The sequence below is a fragment of the Dama dama genome, chromosome 19, assembly GCF_033118175.1.
Source record: "Dama dama isolate Ldn47 chromosome 19, ASM3311817v1, whole genome shotgun sequence".
Taxonomy (NCBI): domain Eukaryota; kingdom Metazoa; phylum Chordata; class Mammalia; order Artiodactyla; family Cervidae; genus Dama; species Dama dama.
This window is the reverse complement of record NC_083699.1, coordinates 53,106,583-53,126,907: the sequence shown is the minus strand read 5'-3', so window position 1 is coordinate 53,126,907 and position 20,325 is coordinate 53,106,583.

Here is a 20,325-nt window from a genome sequence, read left to right as displayed (position 1 = left end):
AGAATTGTGCTGTTATCTTTGTTTCACATGTGTAGAACTATCTCTGATTATCCAGAGAGCTCAGCCTGCAGAAGCAGTGTGTGTGGGGGCGGGGTGGACAGAATGAAATTTTGGCCCTCCATTGCAAAATGCTGCCTTTTCAAATGATGCACACATGCTTGGTCCATCTGTCTTCAAGGACTCGGCAAAGTAGTCAGTAAAACTTTCTATTCAGTGTTTGAAGCTGCATTGCCAAATATTAATAACTCACTTTATTTATAACGGAGTCTCCAGAGTAGGGAAAACAGGTGGTACTCATGGAGAACTCAATAGTAGCCAAATTTCAAAGGTCAGATCCTGCAAGTGTGGAATGATAGAAAGCATTTTGTGTTCATTCTCTTCCTGTAAAAGTGTTTCCCTGTGGTTCCTTTACTGGACTGTACTGGTACTTAAGACTGCCCAGGACCTCTCTCTAGAACTGTTCCCCTACCCCAGATCATCATTTGCAAGAAGTTCCTGGAATGGAGACTTTAAAAAATCTCCTCATGGTCCTTTATTTCCTCGCTACATGGTCTTGCTCTGATAAATTATGACCTTCTAATCTCACAAATTTATGCATAAATTATTTTAGTGATGATTGATGTTAAATCTCTCCTAGAGGTGATGACTGCACAAAACAATGTCTATAATGGTGAAAGATTTCAGCTTTGTGGCATGTCAGTAAGAAAGATAATTGTGAGCATCCAGAATCTTTTTCTTAGTCTCCCAATCTATGATCTTGAGAATAACAATAAACTTCTGAGGGATTTAGAATTGAAGAGATGCCAGGAGACAGCTTAATGATGTTCAAATTTTCAATGGGGAAAAAAGATTACATTTTGGCTTTCTAGTGTCCCTCTATTCTTCTTTTCATAACAATACTAATATTTCTTTTGAGAAATTACCTCTTCCCTGTGGGATACTAGAGGTACTTGATGTTCCCTGGCCATGGGGTGGGCATGTGACTCATTATAATCAAGCAGTTCCCAACCCCTGGATGAGCATCAGAAACACTGAATCTGTATGGATTTCATTCACCCTAATAGGGACATCTTGAAGAGGCCATTCACTTATTAATACTACTGAGACACTGAGAATGATTCTGTTTTTTTTTTTCCCCAATCTTTTGAAATATCAGTAACCTCATATGTACACCCTTATGGCAGAAAGCAAAGAGGAACTAAAGAGCCTCTTGATGAAAGTGAAAGAGGAGAGTGAAAAAGCTGGCTTAAAACTCAACATTCAGAAAATCAAGATCATGACATCCAGTCCCATAGCCTCATGGCAAATAGATGGGGAAACAATAGAAACAGTGAGAGACTTTATTTTCTTGGGCTCCAAAATCACTGCAGATGGTGACGCCAGCCATGAAATTAAAAGACGCTTACTGCTTGGAAGAAAAGCTGTGACCAACCCAGACAACATATTAAAAAACAGAGATGTTACTTTGCCAACAAAGATGCGTCTAGTCAAAGCTATGTTTTCCAGTAGTCATGTATGGATGTGAGAGTTGGACCATAAAGAAAGCTGAGCACCAAAGAATTGATGTTTTTGAACTGTGGTGTTGGAGAAGACTCTTGAGAGTCGCTTGGACTGCAGGGAGATCCAACCAGTCCATCCTAAAAGAAATCAGTCCTGAATATTTATTGGAAGGGCTGATGCTGAAGCTCCAATACTTTGGCCACCTGATGCAAAGAACTGACTCCTTGGAAAAGACCCTGATTCTGGGAAAGATTGAAGGCAGGAGGAGAAGGAGATGGCAGAGGATGAGATGGTTGGATGGCATCACTGACTCAATGGACATGAATTTGAGCAAGCTCCGGGATTTGGTGATGGACAGGGAAACCTGGCATGCTGCAGTCCATGGGTTGCAAAGAGTTGGACACAACTGAACAACTGATCTGAACTGAACCTGGATATTTCATCTTCTCTTTTCAGTCCTGTCAGTGAATTTATTTTAGTTGCGTAAGATAGGTGGAGTCAATTCCTATTGCTTGCAGCTAAAGAACTCTGAATGACACACATCAATTCTAAACTGGTGAATATGGTATTGATCCTGTAAGACTCTAGGGATATGGGCAATCATTAGTATTATCTTTCCAATTCCCCTGCTACTTATGTGAATGGATTGGCCTTACTAGTCTCTTTAGAAGGAATGGTCTCATGTGATTTTTTTCTTGTTGGTCAATAAAATGTGATTGGAAACAATATGAAGCATTTTAGGTGGAAACTTTAAAGAGGCTGTGTGCAATTTGCCATAGTTCTGGTAATCAGGGACGCTCCTGTCCAGATGAAGTCTGTTAGCTTAAGGATCTAAGTGACTGTGGTGAGAAGAGGTTCTCTGTTAATCTACTTGAGACTTGCAGTATGAGGTATATAGAAACTTTTGTTATGTTAAGCTATTGAGATTGAGGGGTGGGGAGTGTTACTGACAGTACTACAAGAGTGACTTTAGAGGATGTAGAAAAGTGAGTAGTTTTCTGACTGCCAGCATGGAGTCATAAAGGACATTACATGTTGGATATTTTACTCTCTCGCTTTTTAAAATCAGAGTCATTAGATTAGAAATACAAGGAAACTGGAAAAGACTGCTATTTCTCTAACTTGAGTGATAATTAAATCTTACTAAGCAGCAAGAGATAAGTATTAGTCTCTCAGTCATATCCAACTCTTTGTGACCCCATGGACTGTAGCCCACTTCCTTTGTCCTTGGAATTCCCCAGGCAAGAGTACTGGAGTGAGTTGCTATTCCATTCTCCAAGGGATCTTCCCAACACAGGGATCAAACGCAGGTTTCCTACATTGCCATCTGAGCCACCAGTGAAGCCCAAGAGGAAAGAGGATAGACTCTAAATTATTTTTGTTTTAATGATATTTAAATATAAGTAAGGCTATATATCAAGATCATACAATATGAATCCAATAAAGCTACACAACCAGTATTATTTAAGTTCATTCCTTTGATTTCATGTGACAGTTGATATTGTTTCAAAGAGCTAAAATCACTGTTTAGCAATGTGAATGTGGGACTAACTTCCATGGATTTGATCTTCCAATCCTACCACATGCCATGCGATGATTCAGGTCACCCACGTCTTTTCTTTATTTGAAACGCTGCAAAATCATCACTTATAGAGGACACAATGATGTCATTTGGCCTGCTTTTTGTGTGCATGCATCATTTCAGTATTAAGGCATCCTCTTTTTTTTTTTAAACTAACAATTAAAGTAATACTTCTTGATACCAATGTGAGGATAGATGCGGACCCAGAAACAGGAGTGTGGCAGTGTGGTCTTAAATTATAAAGAGTTCATTCAAATTATATTGAATATGTCTGTACTAATTAAATATTTTTCAAAATAAAAGAACATTAGAATACTCATATGGAACTTGAGGACCTCAGAGGATGTATCTGTGGACTACCAGGGGCAGTATATACTAGTCTGAAAAACAGTGAACTTGACAGATCACCAGCCCAGGTGGGATGCATGAGACAAGTGCTCGGGCCTGGTGCACTGGGAAGACCCAGAGGAATCGGGTGGAGAGGGAGGTGGGAGGGGGGATCGGGATGGGGAATACGTGTAAATCTATGGCTGATTCATATCAATGTATGACAAAACCCACTGGAAAAAATAAATAAATAAATAAAGGAAAAAAAAAGAAAAAAAATTTCAACAAGGCATGACATGTCTTACAATATTGGATATCCTTATAAATGGACACAATAATTAGCTTATTAAACCATAGCAAAACTTAGTTGGTTTCTTATTGATGGCTCACTGGTACCTCACCCTGGAGGGAGGCTTCTAGTGGCATGCTTTGGAGTTCTATCCTGAGATTTGTTTTGTTCTATCATTTCATCTAAGTAACAATTAAAAATGTAGAACATGTTACACAAATATCAATGATAAGCTGGAGATGAAAGCAAGTATGTTACATAAAGAAATATCCCAAACAACCTCGAAACTGTCTTCCTCTAAAGATTTGATTTTTATGTCATCAGATGTCTGTTCCACCTACCACCCCACCTGTTTGCAGTCATGTCCTGACCCCCTCTAGATCACTCCTCCTCATTTTTGTCACTGTTAAGTAGTACTGCTGTCTTTATTCTTGATGATTTCTTTATATACATAGATAATCCTTCCAATTGCCTGATTTTTCAGTTTCTCCACTTCCTCTCTTCCAATGACCTTGTCTTTCACCTTACCTCAGCCACCCTATAGGTTGTAACTTAAACCTTGTGCTTGTCAATAACTGAAATCCCTTATGATATCAATGTCAAACTTTACACACCAACTACCTCTTCCTCTAAACTTTCTAGGTTATTTCTTTTAGTACCCCAATTCCAACAGTCCCTTGAACTCACCAAGAGCAATAAAGTGTCTATCCTGTTTCTTTTTCCCTATCTTATCATTTTTGTCTTCACTTCCTTAGTTAGCTTGAATTTTATAATCAGTCATTAACTCCTTTCCTATACCTGTAGCCTCTACTTTCTCACTAAATTGTTCTCACTTGTCTTCAGTCCTAGTTAAAACCAATTTTATGCTTCTTGCACGCCCATACTTGTTTAGTTGATATGATTAAGGAAAAACACACAACCAAGCTGACTGTTCTCCATTTATATTCGTTTTCATTAATCTTAAGCAGGCCCTTAATGCTCCCTAACAATTATACTCCCACTCTGTTAACTCAGATAATTATTTCATTCCTTCTTTCTCTTTAAACTTCCAACACTTCTCCTTTCATCCTCACTTTTAGTTTATAATCTTTCTTCCTCTTTTCCTAAGAAAACGAAGCAGCAATTAAAGAGCTTCTAAAAGCAACACCACTATCTACCTTAATGCATCAGTAACTATATACCTTGCTTTCTCCCCTGTTATTAATGAATAAATTCTGTGTACTTCTAGATAAGTTCATGTCCTCAACTTGTTTTCTCAGTCTTTTCCATTCTCTTCCACTCAAGGATATTCCCCAACTATTCTCCCTACTTTTCACGCACCGTGTATTTCTTCCTCCCAAATGGATTTTTCCTAATGGTAAACAAACATACTGTTTTCATTCTATCTCAAAAAAATCACCTTCTCTTGATCTCACTCTCTTTAAGCTCCATGCTACTTCTCTTCTTTTCTTTGCAGAAAACACCAGGAAAAAAGTGTTTATACACTTGATCTCCAATGCCTCTAGTCCCACTCTTTGCTGAATTTGCTCTAAATAAGCTTTTAGTTTTGCCACTCCATCACAACCACACCTGTCAATATCATCCATGACCGCAAGTCTTCATCTTATGGACTCAGGAGCATTTGACACAGCTGAGTACTTTGGCATGCAGAACACAATCTATCCATTTTTCAACCATCTCATTGTTGTTTTTCATTCTTGTTTCCTGATTATTACCTTCTTCTTTATGTCAGAATGCCCTAGGGCTCAGTCTTTGCACCTCTTCCTTTTCTATCTATACTCATTTTACTTAATGGTTTCCTCCAAAAATCATGCTTTAAAATACCATTTAAACACTTGTGACTCACAGACTTCTCATATCCATAGCTTAGACCTTATTCCTGAATACCTGACTTAAATATACAGCTACCAACTAGTAGGGACCAAAATATTAACAGGTCCAAAATTAAGTCCTAATCTGCCTTTCCTTCAAAACTTTTTCTTTTGAGCACTTAATGTCAACTACATTCTTTTAATTGTTCAGGCCTGAGACTATAACCTTTCATTATACTGTGCCTTTATATGCTAGCAGACTATCACTTACTTAGTGGTTCTTCATATTACTACATGTTAAAAAGTTATTGATCAACTACTTATCTCAATATTTTAAGTAAGATAACTTTAGTTTATGGTATCTAGGATCAAGAAGATTATCTCCATATTTCTGGGAACTGTTCTTTAAGAGGGCTACAGGTATTTGGAAAATAACAGAAATAAAGTGACCAAGATATTAAAGGAAAGCAAAGCCTTGTTTTATGAGGAATAGTTGGAGAATTTGAGGACATATTTAACTTAGAAAAGAAATTGAATATGAAGTGATATCTGTTATTAAATATTTCTAGAGTCCTTTGTGTGAAAGGGTGATTACCATACTTGAACTGTTAAAGATGAAGCAATGCTTTCTTCTGAGAATGGATCATCAGGAGAACATGTTACTACAACATTTAGGCCATTTATCTTCCCAAGGTATCATTTATGTATTTATAACGAAAAAAGGAAGGGAACAATATCTTAAGATGTTTTACAGTTTTAGTACCTTGCTTTATGTCCTGAGGATTTTTATACGACTGTTACTGGCAATAACTCTACTAGGTATAGAGGAAGCTCATCATTCACTGTCCTAAAAGAAAATGTTTACTCTATGTTATCACAGCTTCCCTGGTGGCTCAGTTGGTAAAGAATCTGCCTGCAATGCGGGAGACCTGGGTTCTATCCCTGGGCTGAGAAGATCCCCAGGTGAAGGGAGTGGCAACCAACTCCAGCATTCTTGCCTAGAGAATTCCATGGACTGAGGAGCCTGGCAGGCCATAGTCCATGGGGTCACAAAGAGTCAGACCTAGTTGCATGACTAACACTTTCACTTGCATCACATTTCACATGAGAAAGAGATGAGCAGGCACCTTATGGATAGAGAAACAGTGACAGGATCACGACCATGGACCTAGACTCGACATGGAACTTTTCTGTCTAATCCTCTTTAAACGGGGGCTTCTCTTCTGCTCAAATGTGCAAAAGTTTAAGGAAAGAGATATTTCCTTCAAGGGTTAAAAACAAATGGGTGTCAATGTGATGTCTTCATTTATAGTTTCGAAACTTCTACTTATTCTTATAAACATAACCTATTATTTTAATTTTTGACCTGACAAGAAGATTAAAGTCTTTCCCTGCACTTCAGCTGAGAATTCCTAAGAAAGCTTCTTTTAGGACCAATAGGTGAAAGTTGCAGCATGACTGATTTTGGCTTCCAGTAAAAGCAATCTTACTATTTCCATGATGTATTGCTTCTAAAGAGGTGATTCTCAACGTTGGCTACTTTTGAAATCACTTGGGAAATATTAATAAATTCTGATTTCTCGGTCCCATCCCCAGAGATTCTGCTTTAGTTGAACTGTTCTATAGTTTCAGCATGGAGATTTTTAAAAACTCCAGTGGATGTTCCATTGTGCAGCCAAGGTTGAAAACCTCTTCTCCAGAGGCATTTTACCCTTTACCATCACAGGGGTTAGCTAAGTGTAGGATATTGGGAAGGGGAGGGTAGCGTTTCAGATATATACTGGAAGTTCACTTGGAACAAATATTGCTGATATAATTTAAATAATAAAGGGTTTATTGCAGAAGATGACCTTTTATATCTTTCCCAACCTTAAGATTCTATTATTTTATATCACCACACTACAATGCACATATATGGAATCAAAGAAACATTTGTTGTTTTTGTTCAGTCACCCAGTAATGTCCAGCTCTTTGCAACCTCTGGAACTGCAGCATGCCAGGACTCAGAAATACATACAAGGACACAAATTCCACGGAGATACATAAATGAGGATGATTTTTCTGGTATAGCTGTGTTGCTGCCTCTATGGGTGGGTGAGCTATTCTTTTATTCTGACTGCTTTTCAGTGTTCATGACACAGTTTTATTAGATTACATTATGCACAGCATCACTGAGTAAAAGAGATGTTATCAGCCTGCTAGAAGAAGCTTCTTAACCAGCTGTGAGGGCTCGTGAATATGCATTATAATGTTAATAGTGCATATGAATATGTGTGAGTAGGAGGTAGGGGACAGAAATTTAAACCGAATTAAAAATGTGAGAGACTGCAGCACATGGGAAATAAATGCTCATTGCCACTAGTCTCAATTATTTTTCATTATTTTCAAGGTCAAGCTGGCAATTTTTCACAACTTCTACCCACAAATGCCCTTCTCAATTGATTAACTCTTACAGCTAGAAGCTCTCCTTATGCCCAGGAGGCAAGCCTGCTTTTTTATTGTATTAAAAAATCTAAATGCCAAAGCAAAAAGAATACCAGGCTTCTGTTTATTTTTATCTGAATATCAAAATACCATGCAAACTCTAAAGCAATTAATTCAGTATTAATCCAGGATTCTAAAAGAAGTTTAAATGATTTAAAAAATAATATGCTGAGAAAATTGTTATTCTTACTGAGAATCCGAATAAAGCCTATTATAACCCTGCTAGGTAGGAATCTTCTACATCTTCCTTCCCACCTGATAAAGTGTGCTCCCTGGTGTGGCAAAAGAAAATCTTTCCTTCACCATACCTTCACCACATTTCTGTTGTGGAATAATGAATATCTTTTCTTTACCATACCTTCACTGTGTTTCTGTTGTGGAATAATGAATATGTTATGTTCACTTATAACTGTGTAGGACTTTTCCTTATTAATATTGTTGTCCTAAAAAATCAACCCTAGCCCAAAGAATCAGGGTAAATGTTCTTAATTTTGCATGTAGAGACGGTAAGAAGTTCCCAGTGATTCTTAATTGTCATAGTGATAAACAAAGAGAAGGACATATGTGAAGCTTGGTAGAAGCAGGGAATGTGAAGGTGGGAGATGGGAACTATTAGTAGGAGAATTCTCTCTTCAATTACCAAAGGAGTGGGGTGAGACTGAGAAGTCACAGAGGGTCCTGATGTTGTTATCTATTATTATCTTGAAGATAATCCCGTGGAGAAGGGAATGCAACCCAATCCAGTATTCTCGTCTGGAGAATTCCATGGACCGAGGAGCCTGGTGGGCTACAGCCCATGGGGTCACAGAGTCGGACACAACTGAGTGACTAATGCTGACTAATGCTTTGAAGATGATAGGAGGAGGACAAGGATGTTCTTATTTAATGGCTTCCATTTCCTCAGAGAAGGGAAAAATTGGACAGTTGGGGAAAGTACAAAGGTTATGAAATAGTTGGTATAGCCCCTCCATTTTCACTTTCCCCCTCTAGTTTCTTCTTTTCCTTTACTACGAAACTTCTTAAAATACTAATTTATGATTAAGTACCAATTCTTGCTCTTATTCCATTAGCTCCTTAAATCCTTAGGAGTTGGAAAAAGATGACCCACTGAGGGAGGTGAAAGAGACCTCAACAAAGTAGAAGGAAAGTCAACATCGACCTGCGTTGACAAAGCTGAGCACAAGAAAAGATTGTGGGAGAGCGAAAAGAAACCCTCTCTATTCGTTCACCCCTCTTCACTGTGGAAATAGAAAGAAATAATGGTCTAGTCTTTTAGTGTAATCACAAGCTCTGCTCAGCAAAAACGAGACCTGGAGCTCACTGTGGCTCAGATCATGGACTCCTTATTGCCAAATTCAGACTAAAATTGAAGAAAGTAGGGAAAACCACTAGACCATTCAGCTATGGCCTAAATCAAATCCCTTATGATTATACAGTGGAAGTGACAAATAGATTCAAGGGATTAGATCTGATAGAGAGCCTGAAGAACTATGGGCAGAGGTTCGTGACACAAATAGATTCAAGGGATTAGATCTGATAGAGAGCCTGAAGAACTATGGACAGAGGTTCATGACATTGTATAAGAGGCAGTGATCAAGACCATCCCCAAGAAAAAGAAATGCAAGAAGGCAAAATGGTTGTCTGAGGAGGCCTTACAAATAGCTGAGAAAAGAAGAGAAGCTAAAGGCAAAGGAGAAAAGGAAAGATACACCCATTTGAATGCAGAGTTCCAAAGAATAGCAAGGAGAGATAAGAAAGCCTTCCTCATTGATCAATGCAAAGAAATAGAGGAAAACAATAGAATGGGAAGACTAGAGAGCTCTTCAAGAAAATTAGAGATGCCAAGGGAACATTTCATGCAAAGATGGGCACAGTAAAGGACAGAAATGGTATGGACCTAACAGAAGCAGAAGATATTAAGAAGAGGTGGCAAGAAGAACTATACAAAAAAGATCTTCATGACGCAGATAATCACGATGGTGTGATCACTCACCTAGAGCCAGACATGCTGGAATGTGAAGTCAAGTGGGCCTTAGGAAGCATAACTAAGTACAAAGCTAGTGGAGGTGATGGAATTCCAGTTGAGCGCTATCAAATCCTAAAGATGATGCTATGAAAGTGGTACACTCAATATGTCAGCAAATTTGGAAAACTCAGCAGTGGCCACGGGACTGGAAAGGTCAGTTTTCATTCCAATCCCAAAGAAAAGCATGCCAAAAATGTTCAAACCCCGCACAATTGCACTTGTAAACTCACACACTAGCAAAGTAATGCCCCAAATTTTCCAAGCCAGGCTTCAACAGTATGTGAACCAAGAAATTCCAGATGTTCAGGTTGGATTTAGAAAAGGCAGAGAAACCAGAGATCAAATTGCCAGCATCCATTGGATCATCAAAAAAGCACGAGAGTTCCAGAAAAACATCTGTTTTATTGACTACGCCAAACCTTTTGACTATGTGGATCACAGCAAACTGTGGAAAATTCTTCAAGAGATGGGAATACCAGACCACCTGACCTGCCTCCTGAGAAATCTGTATGCAGGTCAGGAAGCAGAAGTTAGAACTGTACACATAATAACAGACTGGTTCCAAACCAGGAAAGGAGTATGTCAAGGCTGTATATTGTCACTCCACTTATTTAACTTATATGCAGAGTACATCATGTGCAGTGCCAGGTTGGATGAAGCACAAGCTGGAATCAAGATTGCTGGGAGAAATATCAATAACCTCAGATATGCAGATGACACCACCCTTAGGGCAGAAAGTGAAGAATAACTAAAGAGCCTCTTGATGAAGGTGAAAGAGGAGAGTGAAAAACTCTCATTAAAACTCAATGAGCTTAAAACTCAACATTCAGAAAATTAAGATCATGGCATCTAGTCCCATCACTTCATGGCAAATAGATGGGGAAATAATGGAAAGAGTGAGAGACTCTATATTTTTGGGCTCCATAATCACTGCAGATGGTGACTGCAGCCATGAAATTAAAAGATGCTTGATCCTTGCAAGAAAAGCTATGACCAACCTAGACAGCATATTAAAAAGCAGAGACATTACTTTGCCAAAAAAGGTCTACCTAGTTAAAGCTATGGTTTTTCCCTTAGTCATGTATGGATGTGAGAGTTGGACCATAAAGAAAGCTGAGTGCCAAAGAATTGATGCTTCTGAACTGTGGTGTTGGAGAAGACTCTTGAGAGTCCCTTGGACTGATGGGAGATCCAACCAGTCAACCTAAAGGAAATCAGTCCTGAATATTCATTGGAAGGAGTGATGTTGAAGCCAAAACTTCAATATTTTGGCCACTTGTTGCAAAGAACTGACTTGTTTGAGAAGATCCTGATGCTGGGAAAGATTGAAGGCAGGAGGAGAAGGGGACAACAGAGGATGAGATGGATGGATGGCATCACCGACTCGGTGGACATGAGTTTGAGTAAGCTCCGGGCGTTGGTGATGGACAGGGAAGCCTGGCAGGCTGCTGTCCATGGGGTCACAAGGAGTCGGACACAACTGAGCGACTGAACTGAACTGAACAGGGCTTTGCTTATACCATTCACATTATTCTCAAAATTTTTTTTATAAGTAATCATTTGCATGTCTGTCACCTTCCATACTCAATTATTTTAAGTGATTTAAGGCAGTATTACTCTCTCTTTATCATCTTTTGTCCTCCATAATATCTAGCATTCTACACAGTGTAAAATAGGCATGTAATACATACTTGTTAAATAAGTGAAAACTTTTATCTAGTTTGTGGCTTAATTATATTTTCAAAAAATTCAGGCCTGAAATACCAGCATGGAGCATGAATATCTTATACTGGTATTCATTTTTTCAGCATATCTGAATACCTCCCATGTACCAGACACCACTATAATGCCAAGGATATAACCTTGAACAAAATAAGCAATTGATGTTTGTAAACCATTTTACAGATTATAAAGCTGACTGATATCTATTCTTGGTATTTTTCCTGTTTTCTCATCCTATACTATCAAAGGCCAAGGTCTTCAGTAGGCCTGCTATACATAAGGGAATTTAGGCTCCTTTTTCATTCTCTGCTTTGCTTCTCACATCCTTCAGAACATATGCTTTTGTAGCTACTACCCTTGATTCCTTTAGCCTCCTTCCTTTCTTGGACTGTGCAAATCTCTATAATAGTTGATGAATTATAAATATGATAACCACATTTTAAGATTTATAAATCAGGGCACATATTCTTAGAAAAGGTTTATTTTGTCTTATTGGTAAACAACTTTACATCAAAAGTGTTACAGTGGAGTAAAACTTTAAATCACACTTGATTATACATATAATGTATAACTTTCATTTAAAAAGTATATAATTACATGAAGAGAAATTTAAAAATTCAGCCAAGACATATATTAGTTAATTCAATATTTGCATTGTCATTTTCATCATCTGCTGTTGAAATGATGACACATTATTCCCCACATTCTTGTTTAAAGAATTTGGTTTGCTTAATAATTGCTTATTCTTCCCAGTTTTTTTTTTTCCCAGCATTTCTTGGCAAGTCTCTGAGTACTTCATGTGGATTATGGGGAAAGATTTTATAATAGCCAGTGACTGCCAATGGTTATTCCAATTTCCAAAAGTTGTTAATAAAAAAACACTAAACAATAGCAAAGAGTAAGCAAGTTAACAATAACAGCAACAACTTTTCTCCATCCAGAGTTTGGACAAAGAGAGAATGAGTTTATACATTCTTTTTTTTTTCTGTTTGGAGGAATGTTTCCTTGTTGAAAATCTTTAAAGGTATTCAGCCAGCTTTGATCTATAGATCCATTTTCCTTTGCTGTATTTCACTAGCAAGTTCTCATTGAGGTGTGACTGTAGGACACAGTGTTCATTAAGATAAAATGACTAAGTTAAATGTCTGTTTTCAATATTTACCATTCTGCCCCCACCCCCAGCCAAACTCAGTCAAGCTAATAGTTTCTACAAAGATTTCCTTTCTAAAGGATTAGTTAATTATTAACCTATAAATACCCATCTGCCTGCTTCCCAAGGTCCAAATCACAACTAACAGCATTTTAGTAGTTTTCATGTTAAGATCTTTTCATTTTGCAGTAAAATTAAATTTTTTCTTACAATTCTTTTATGATTGCCAATATTCACATGAAACTTCTGGTGCTGAAAAAAAACTAACCTGTATCGAATGTTTCCTATTGTACCAGGCAGTGTGCTGAATACCAACTTGTATTCTCTCACTCAGTCTTTACAACCATCCTGTGAGGTTGGTACTTTTATCTTCCTTTTCTAGGTAAGAAAATTGAAACATACTTAAATAACTTGTCCCAAGTCATCTGCTGAATAAGTAGCAGACTCAGCTCTGTCTGCAATCAGAGTTCCTGCTCTTAAAAATATATTATTGTGTATCTTTCTCCTCCCCAGGTTTTGCCATTCAAATTAAAAAATGGCATCATGAAAAACAGTGGTATTTGTTGAGTAACTGGAAGGTTTTTGAAGTGGTTTTAATGGTTTGTGAGAACTAAAGCATAAAATATTTTAAATAGAAGCTGCCAGAAAATCCAAGAAATTTGGTCTCTTTAATTAAAACACATTAGACCAACATAGACACACTTGAAAAACTATGCAAAACAAAGTAATATTTGCATTAAATGAAGGATTATGGCTGAAGACAATAGAGAGTAGGAATAATGGGAAGGAAGGAAATAAAATTTGTTTTTCTAACTGAGTGGAGCTAGAAGGAGCCATAAATCACTTTGGATGTTACTCAAAAAATACTTGTAAAGTTCCTCTGCTTGGCAAAGGTTAAGAGAACAGAAATGTTTTGTCAGCCCAAGCTAGCCAAGGAACTGATTGAAAGGGAAAGCTTATCCTGCAGGGCCAGAGAGGACCCACTTAAACGGTTTTCTCTGGTCTTAGAGTCTGCAGTTGGGCAGACAAAAGTCTCTCATCCGTCTCCTACTCTCATAACTCCCTTTGGGAACTTTTGTTTAGGGTAAAGCTAAGTCATGCTGGCATCCTGGCTTATTCTCTAAAATTCTAGTGTGCCAATTTTTGGCTAATAACTAGTATGGATATTAACAAAAATCTTAACCTTTGTTAGCCTTTACAAAAAATTAAGTATTGGCATTAATAAATTTTGTGATTGCTTTCACAAAAATAAATGCATAGTCCTACTTAAATCAGTCCAAGTATCATAAGTCAAGGTGAACCACAAAGACCTGTATAGCACAAGGAACTCTGCTCAATGTGACCTCCTGGATGGGAGGGGAGTTTGGGGGAGAATGGATACACATATATGTATAACTAAGTCCCTTTGCTGTCACCTGAAACTATCACAACATTGTTAATTGGATATACCCCAATTCAAAATAAAAAGTTTAAGGAAAAAAAAGCTTTGGGGAACAAGAGAGGCCAGTTATAAAAGAACTGTTTCACTTTTCTCCATAGTCCAAACTCGGGAAAGACTCAACAAATTATAGTTTTTATCATCTACATTAGGGTCAGAGCATCTATGGTCTGTGGTCTGAATCTTTTTCTCCTGTTCAATTTGTATAACAAATTCCAAGGGTACACATCTCTATTCAATCTACAGTGGCAAAAATCCAACCTATTTTTGAGTTTTAAATATTCTTTAAAAATTTGGTAGTTTCCTATTAAATTATAATTCTGTAGGTCCATCTGTATTTTTTTTTTCTTTAAGCTTCCCTGTGCTTATTTTCTCATTTCCCCTTCAAATAAAAATAGCATAGTACAAAGTTATAATTTTAATTTGATGATATAATTGAATGGAGGTTTGTGTTACTATTTCTTAAATTTCAAAATCAAACATGTGAATTACTGTCTCTTCCAATCTTACAGTTCTATGAAAACTTTTATATTTTCTTCCTCCAAACTGAAATTATATGTTTCACCTTGTCAGGTTTTTTCTGCTCTGTTTAGTTGATTATGCTTACCAATTCTTATCATTTTAAAACTCTCTGAATTTTTTTAACATCTAAACAGAAAAAAGTTAATGTAGTCAGTATGCGATATCACTTTACAAAAAGGCATATTGTAATGCAGGTTTTCCACAGGGACCTAAGCTTGTAATGAAGGAATAAATTGGTGCAACCTTATAAAAATGAAATGTAGAACTTAGTATATTATTTTGACATTCCTGTCGGAAGAATTAACATCAAGCAAAATTTTAATATACAAAGCATACTTATGAAAAAAAATCTCGAACTTTGCCATTATTATTTATAGTAGTATAAAATTAGAAATAAATACATAAGAATGTAGAAATGATTAATTACAGTGTATTCATATGACTAAATACACATTGCCATTCAAAATAGTTATTTAATGAAATGCAGAATGCAAAATGTCTGTTTCACAACAAGATGTTTAATTTAAAAAAACCAAAAATCAAAATGGTACATACTGGACATTTCCAATTTGTTTAAAAATGTCCTGAAAAGGACTAGAAATAATTGTCTATATTTTCTAAAGTTTCTATAATAAGCACACCTTACTTTTATAATCAGATATACACGCACATGTATATAAATATAAACAGTAATAAAAAAACGTGCTCTCCAGGGACTTTAACATGTAGATACTTTTTAGGATTCCTGTGTTGCATCTGTAGGTTGCAGCTCAACTCTGTTGGCCAGTACCTACATGGATATCCTTTTAATCACCTTTTCAATGAGGCTTTTTAGTATTTAGGAAGAGAATGCAGTGAACCTTGACTAAATAAATCATATAAAGACAGAATTTTGAATTGGAAAGAACCTTAAAGATCATCTAGTCCAACTCCTCTTCCTCTCCTTCAATTTTAGCAACAGTAAATTCACAGATGCAGGTGACTTTTATATTAATAATAATGGGAAAATAAATTCAACTTTAAAGTAAGTTTCTATAAACTATTTCACTAAAGCAAAAGAATAAGGAAAGTAACAATATATTTGTATAGTGGTTTGCATTCTACAATCACTTTTACATACATAATCCCATTTGTTCCTTATAGTAACCTATATATGAATAAAGGAAAAACTGCAGGTTGGAGGCTGAAAGGATTTGTTAGTGCCTTGGTTAGAAAACTTTATCCTGTCTGGGAATTCCCTGGTGACCCAGTGGTTAGGACTCCTCTTCCACTTCAAGGGGCAGGGCTTCAAATATTTCCCAAGCCACATCATGCAGCAAAGAAAAGAAAAGAGAAAAGGGAAGAGAAAAAAAAGAAAACTTAGTCCTGTCTCAAGACCAAATCCCTTTCTCTTACCACATCCCAAAGCGATGGATGGATATGTGAAAATCTATTTTTAAAGATGCACAGAGAGTTGATTTTAATTACGTTTAATGGCAAATATTTGCATTTTACCATAGAAGGCACAAGTTCTGTTTGTAATTCTGTCATTGATTGTGCGCTGAGCCATACTTTGTTTTGGGTCTATCCTAATGACCCCTGTCTGTTTATCTAAAACCCACAAGAGCTATGACATTATTTAATTAACCCTGTGGTTTCTCCCTTTGTGGGCTTGCAAGTAAGCCAAATAAGGGATTTTAATACTTACAGCTGTTTCCTGCCATATGACAGAAAGCTGACAATTATCAATCAGTACCCCTCCTGAAGGATGTATAATAATGTCAGAAAAAAGTCAGACAAAGATTTAGGAAGGAAAGATAATTCCTAATCCTTTTGAAAGTCCTGCCAGAAAGGCTATAGGTGGAACCTGTTTTTCAACTGTGTTCTCTTAATGAAATTCAAACTCCTAGACTGCCAAACACTAAAGGATGGTGTTATAACTTGATGGAGTCAAAAAAGAGTGATAAGTTAGTTTGCTCAGTTCAAAAGCCAGTATCTAAAGTAAGCAGATTGGTTGCACTTGCTAATGTAAATAATTGCCACCTGGCCTTATGGCAAGTCTTACATCAACACCCTCCCTCTATCCAAATTCCTCTTCCAGCTGTTATGATATTTCTGAGACTTCAGCCTCTCTGAACAATGTTTGATTAGTTAGCCAATAGCTGATTTTCTTCTATTAGTGGAAATACTTCTATTTCTTTTGGTGGAAATACTGCCCCGGGACTCAATACATTTCAAATTATACTGAGATTTCTTGTGATAAGATCTCCTACTAGCTTGCCATCCCAAATACGCTTTGCTATTAGTTTTCACTCCCCTCAACTCTCCAATGTCTTTTTAGCTCTAGTATTCAAACCCCTTAGCATATGTTCTTCCTTCCTTCTACTCTGTTTTATCCTGATATTTATATTCTATAATAATTTTCTGATATCAAATATCTATATTATGGGATTTCTTTTTCTAAAGAAAGCTAATAGTATGAGGAAAGAGCTTTGAGATATGATTTATAGGAGTCCAAAGTTCTGTTTCACAACTTACTAAATATATGAATATTGGACATACTACTTAACCCTTCTTTGCTTCCATTTTCTTTTATAAAACAAAGTTATCAACAGCTACCATACATGACTGTTGTGAGAATTAAATAAAAAACTAAAGGTAAAATTGTTTACACAGTCTCAGGTTGTAGCAGATGCTTTCTTCAAAGAACCCTGAATTTGATTGTCATATTATTATGGGCTGAACTGTGACCTTCCTACCTGCAAAATCTTATGTTGAAGCCTAACACCCTCTATCTCAGAATGTGACTGTATTTGGAGATAGGACCTTTAGGAGGTTAAGTTAACATGAGGTCATTAGGGTGGTCCTTAATCCAGTCTGACTGGTGTCCTTATAGATGACAATTTAGACACACAGACACTAGGGGAGCACATCACAGAGGAAAGGCAATGTGAGGATACAGTAAGAAGTAAGTAATACACAAGCCAAGGACAGAGACCTTGGCGAAACCAACCAGAAGAAAGCAACTCTGCTGATACTTTGATCTTGGACTTCTAGTCTCTAGAACTGTGAGATAGTTAGTTTCTGTTGTTTAAGCTGCCCAGTCTGTTGTTTTGTTGTGGCAGCCCTATTAAACTAACATAAATATATTCACTATTTCAGAGAATTGATCCCCACCTGTTCCTATTTAATCCTCTGATTAGTAATAGGATAATGACTAAGAATATAATCTAAGAAGTTAGCCCTGAATTTTTCTCAAATTATTTTATGTCTCAAAATTTCTTCACCTGTAAAATGGGGATAATACCTATCTCATAGAGTTAAATTAAGGATGAAGTGTAAAGAGATGTTTAAAATTTTCATAGTATATTATCTGGCATACAGGCGCTAAGTAAGTGGTAGAATTGATTATCTTTATGTATGATGGGCTATTTACATGTGCTCTGTCAATTTGGCTTAGTTTTCTCCAAGTCTAGTCAGTTTAGTAAATCTTCTGTGTGTGAAGTGCCACACACATACATACTTTCTATTAATACAGTTATTTGATTGTTTTGGGGGTAGCATCTGTTACCTTTATTGTTTGCTTGAAGTTAAGAACACAAACCGATAAAGTGAGTTGTAGTATATTTTAAACATATATGCTAAAAATCCTTCTAATATATTAGATTTGTTTAAATGATTTGATAACTTTGTTCCAAGGACCAAGCTTAGGCTATTTTTCTTTCTTCATCTTTTTCATTCTATGAAGACATCATGGCTTATCAGAAACTTCTCTCCATGAGGAATTCTAATTTGCAGTAGGAAGAACAAAGTTCTACATTTTTAGTGTCAGATTCAATTCTAAAGTTCTCTATATTATTTATAAGGTATATTTCATAGTCTGGTTTCATTTCTTTTACCAGATGGTTTACAGAATAACATCTTATATCTCTTTAATTAAGAATGGAATTTGCATCCGTAGATATTTCACTGTGTTTCTCTTACCTAATAAGAGTTTTGAAGGTGAAGTCGCTCAGTCGTGTCTGACTCTTTGTGACCCCATGGACTGTAGCCTACCAGGCTCCTCCATCCATGGGATTTTCCAGGCAAGAGTACTGGAGTGGATTGCCATTTCCTTCTCCAAATAAGAGTTTTAGGCTATAAATCTTTATGCTCTTTCCTCACATACATAATGCACTCTATCTCTTGCTCATTTCTATCTTTGCTCACAGTTTGTAAACTGGCATCATAATATCCTTTGTCCCCAGTCTCTCTCTCTCTCTCTCTCATTCTGAGACTGCAATTATGTGAAGATTTTACTTGCTGTCATTTATTCAAAGTAATATTTACTGGGAACTTACTGTGGTAACCCAAGGATGAAAGAGCAGATAAAACCCAGGAGGGTCTTGGAATGAAGGAATGGAAAAACCAGACCTTTATCATCCTTCCCATCCCCAACGTTGTAACTATTAATGAATTGCAGGTCCTCCTGACCAGTATAACCTGTCTCCCCTCCTACCCCATAGGGAGAAGGTATTTGCCTCACTCTTTCCCCCACCCAGTATACATGCTTCATCCAACCAGCAAATGACCCGCAAGACCCCTATCCCACTCCTTGTACCCTGGCTATAAAAGTGGACTAAGGACGCCTGTTCAACGTCGTCAGTTCTCCCTTGAGCTGGCCCGCTCTAATAAACTTTTATTTCCCTCTCATTCTGTCTAACATCTGGAAATTCTTTTCCAACCCAAGCCTGTACCACGACACTTACTATGTATGACACTATGCTATCTATCTTCCATGGAGGAAGAAGAATATTAAAATAGCCTCAAAGAATCCACAATGTTAGCATTCTAATCATATCTTTTTAGGCTGCTAATTGTTTGAAAACATTTATATATTCTGATGATTTTTCTTCCACTTCCCATTCCTATTTCTTGTCCCATCTGAAGAGATATATACTCTGTCACTTCTTTTTAACTTAAGAAAGCCAATGAATTCCTTCTAGGTCTTCAAGCAAAGTCTTTGTCAATCTGTTTTGTGTGCTTTTTCATTCTTAGTTCTCCCATAATTTTTAGAATAAAGCCACTGCTTAGTTTGCTAAGATAGTATAGTGTCAGTAATCAGTGGTTTTAGGGGGTTTGAGGGGTTTTCAGTTCAGTTCAGTCGCTCAGCCATGTCCGACTCTTTGCGACTCCATGAGCCGCAGCATGCCAGGCCTCCCTGTCCATCACCAACTCCTCAAGAGGCAGGTCAGGTAGGGGGCGCGGTTTAGGGGGTTACAAATAATAACTCTCATTTTGCTGATTCAGGATAATATCTTCTTTCTTCATTCTCATCAAAAGACCAAATGATCACTTGCTGTAGGTTTGGTTCCTTTATTTAAAAATTAAAGGAGTTGCCAGTAGACTTTCTGAAGGAGTAAAGTGCATCCAAATCTATTATTTTAGACAACAGTGTCTACTTCTCAAAAAATTAAAGCAATTCCCTTCTCCCCTTTCTAAAAGAAAGCAAGACA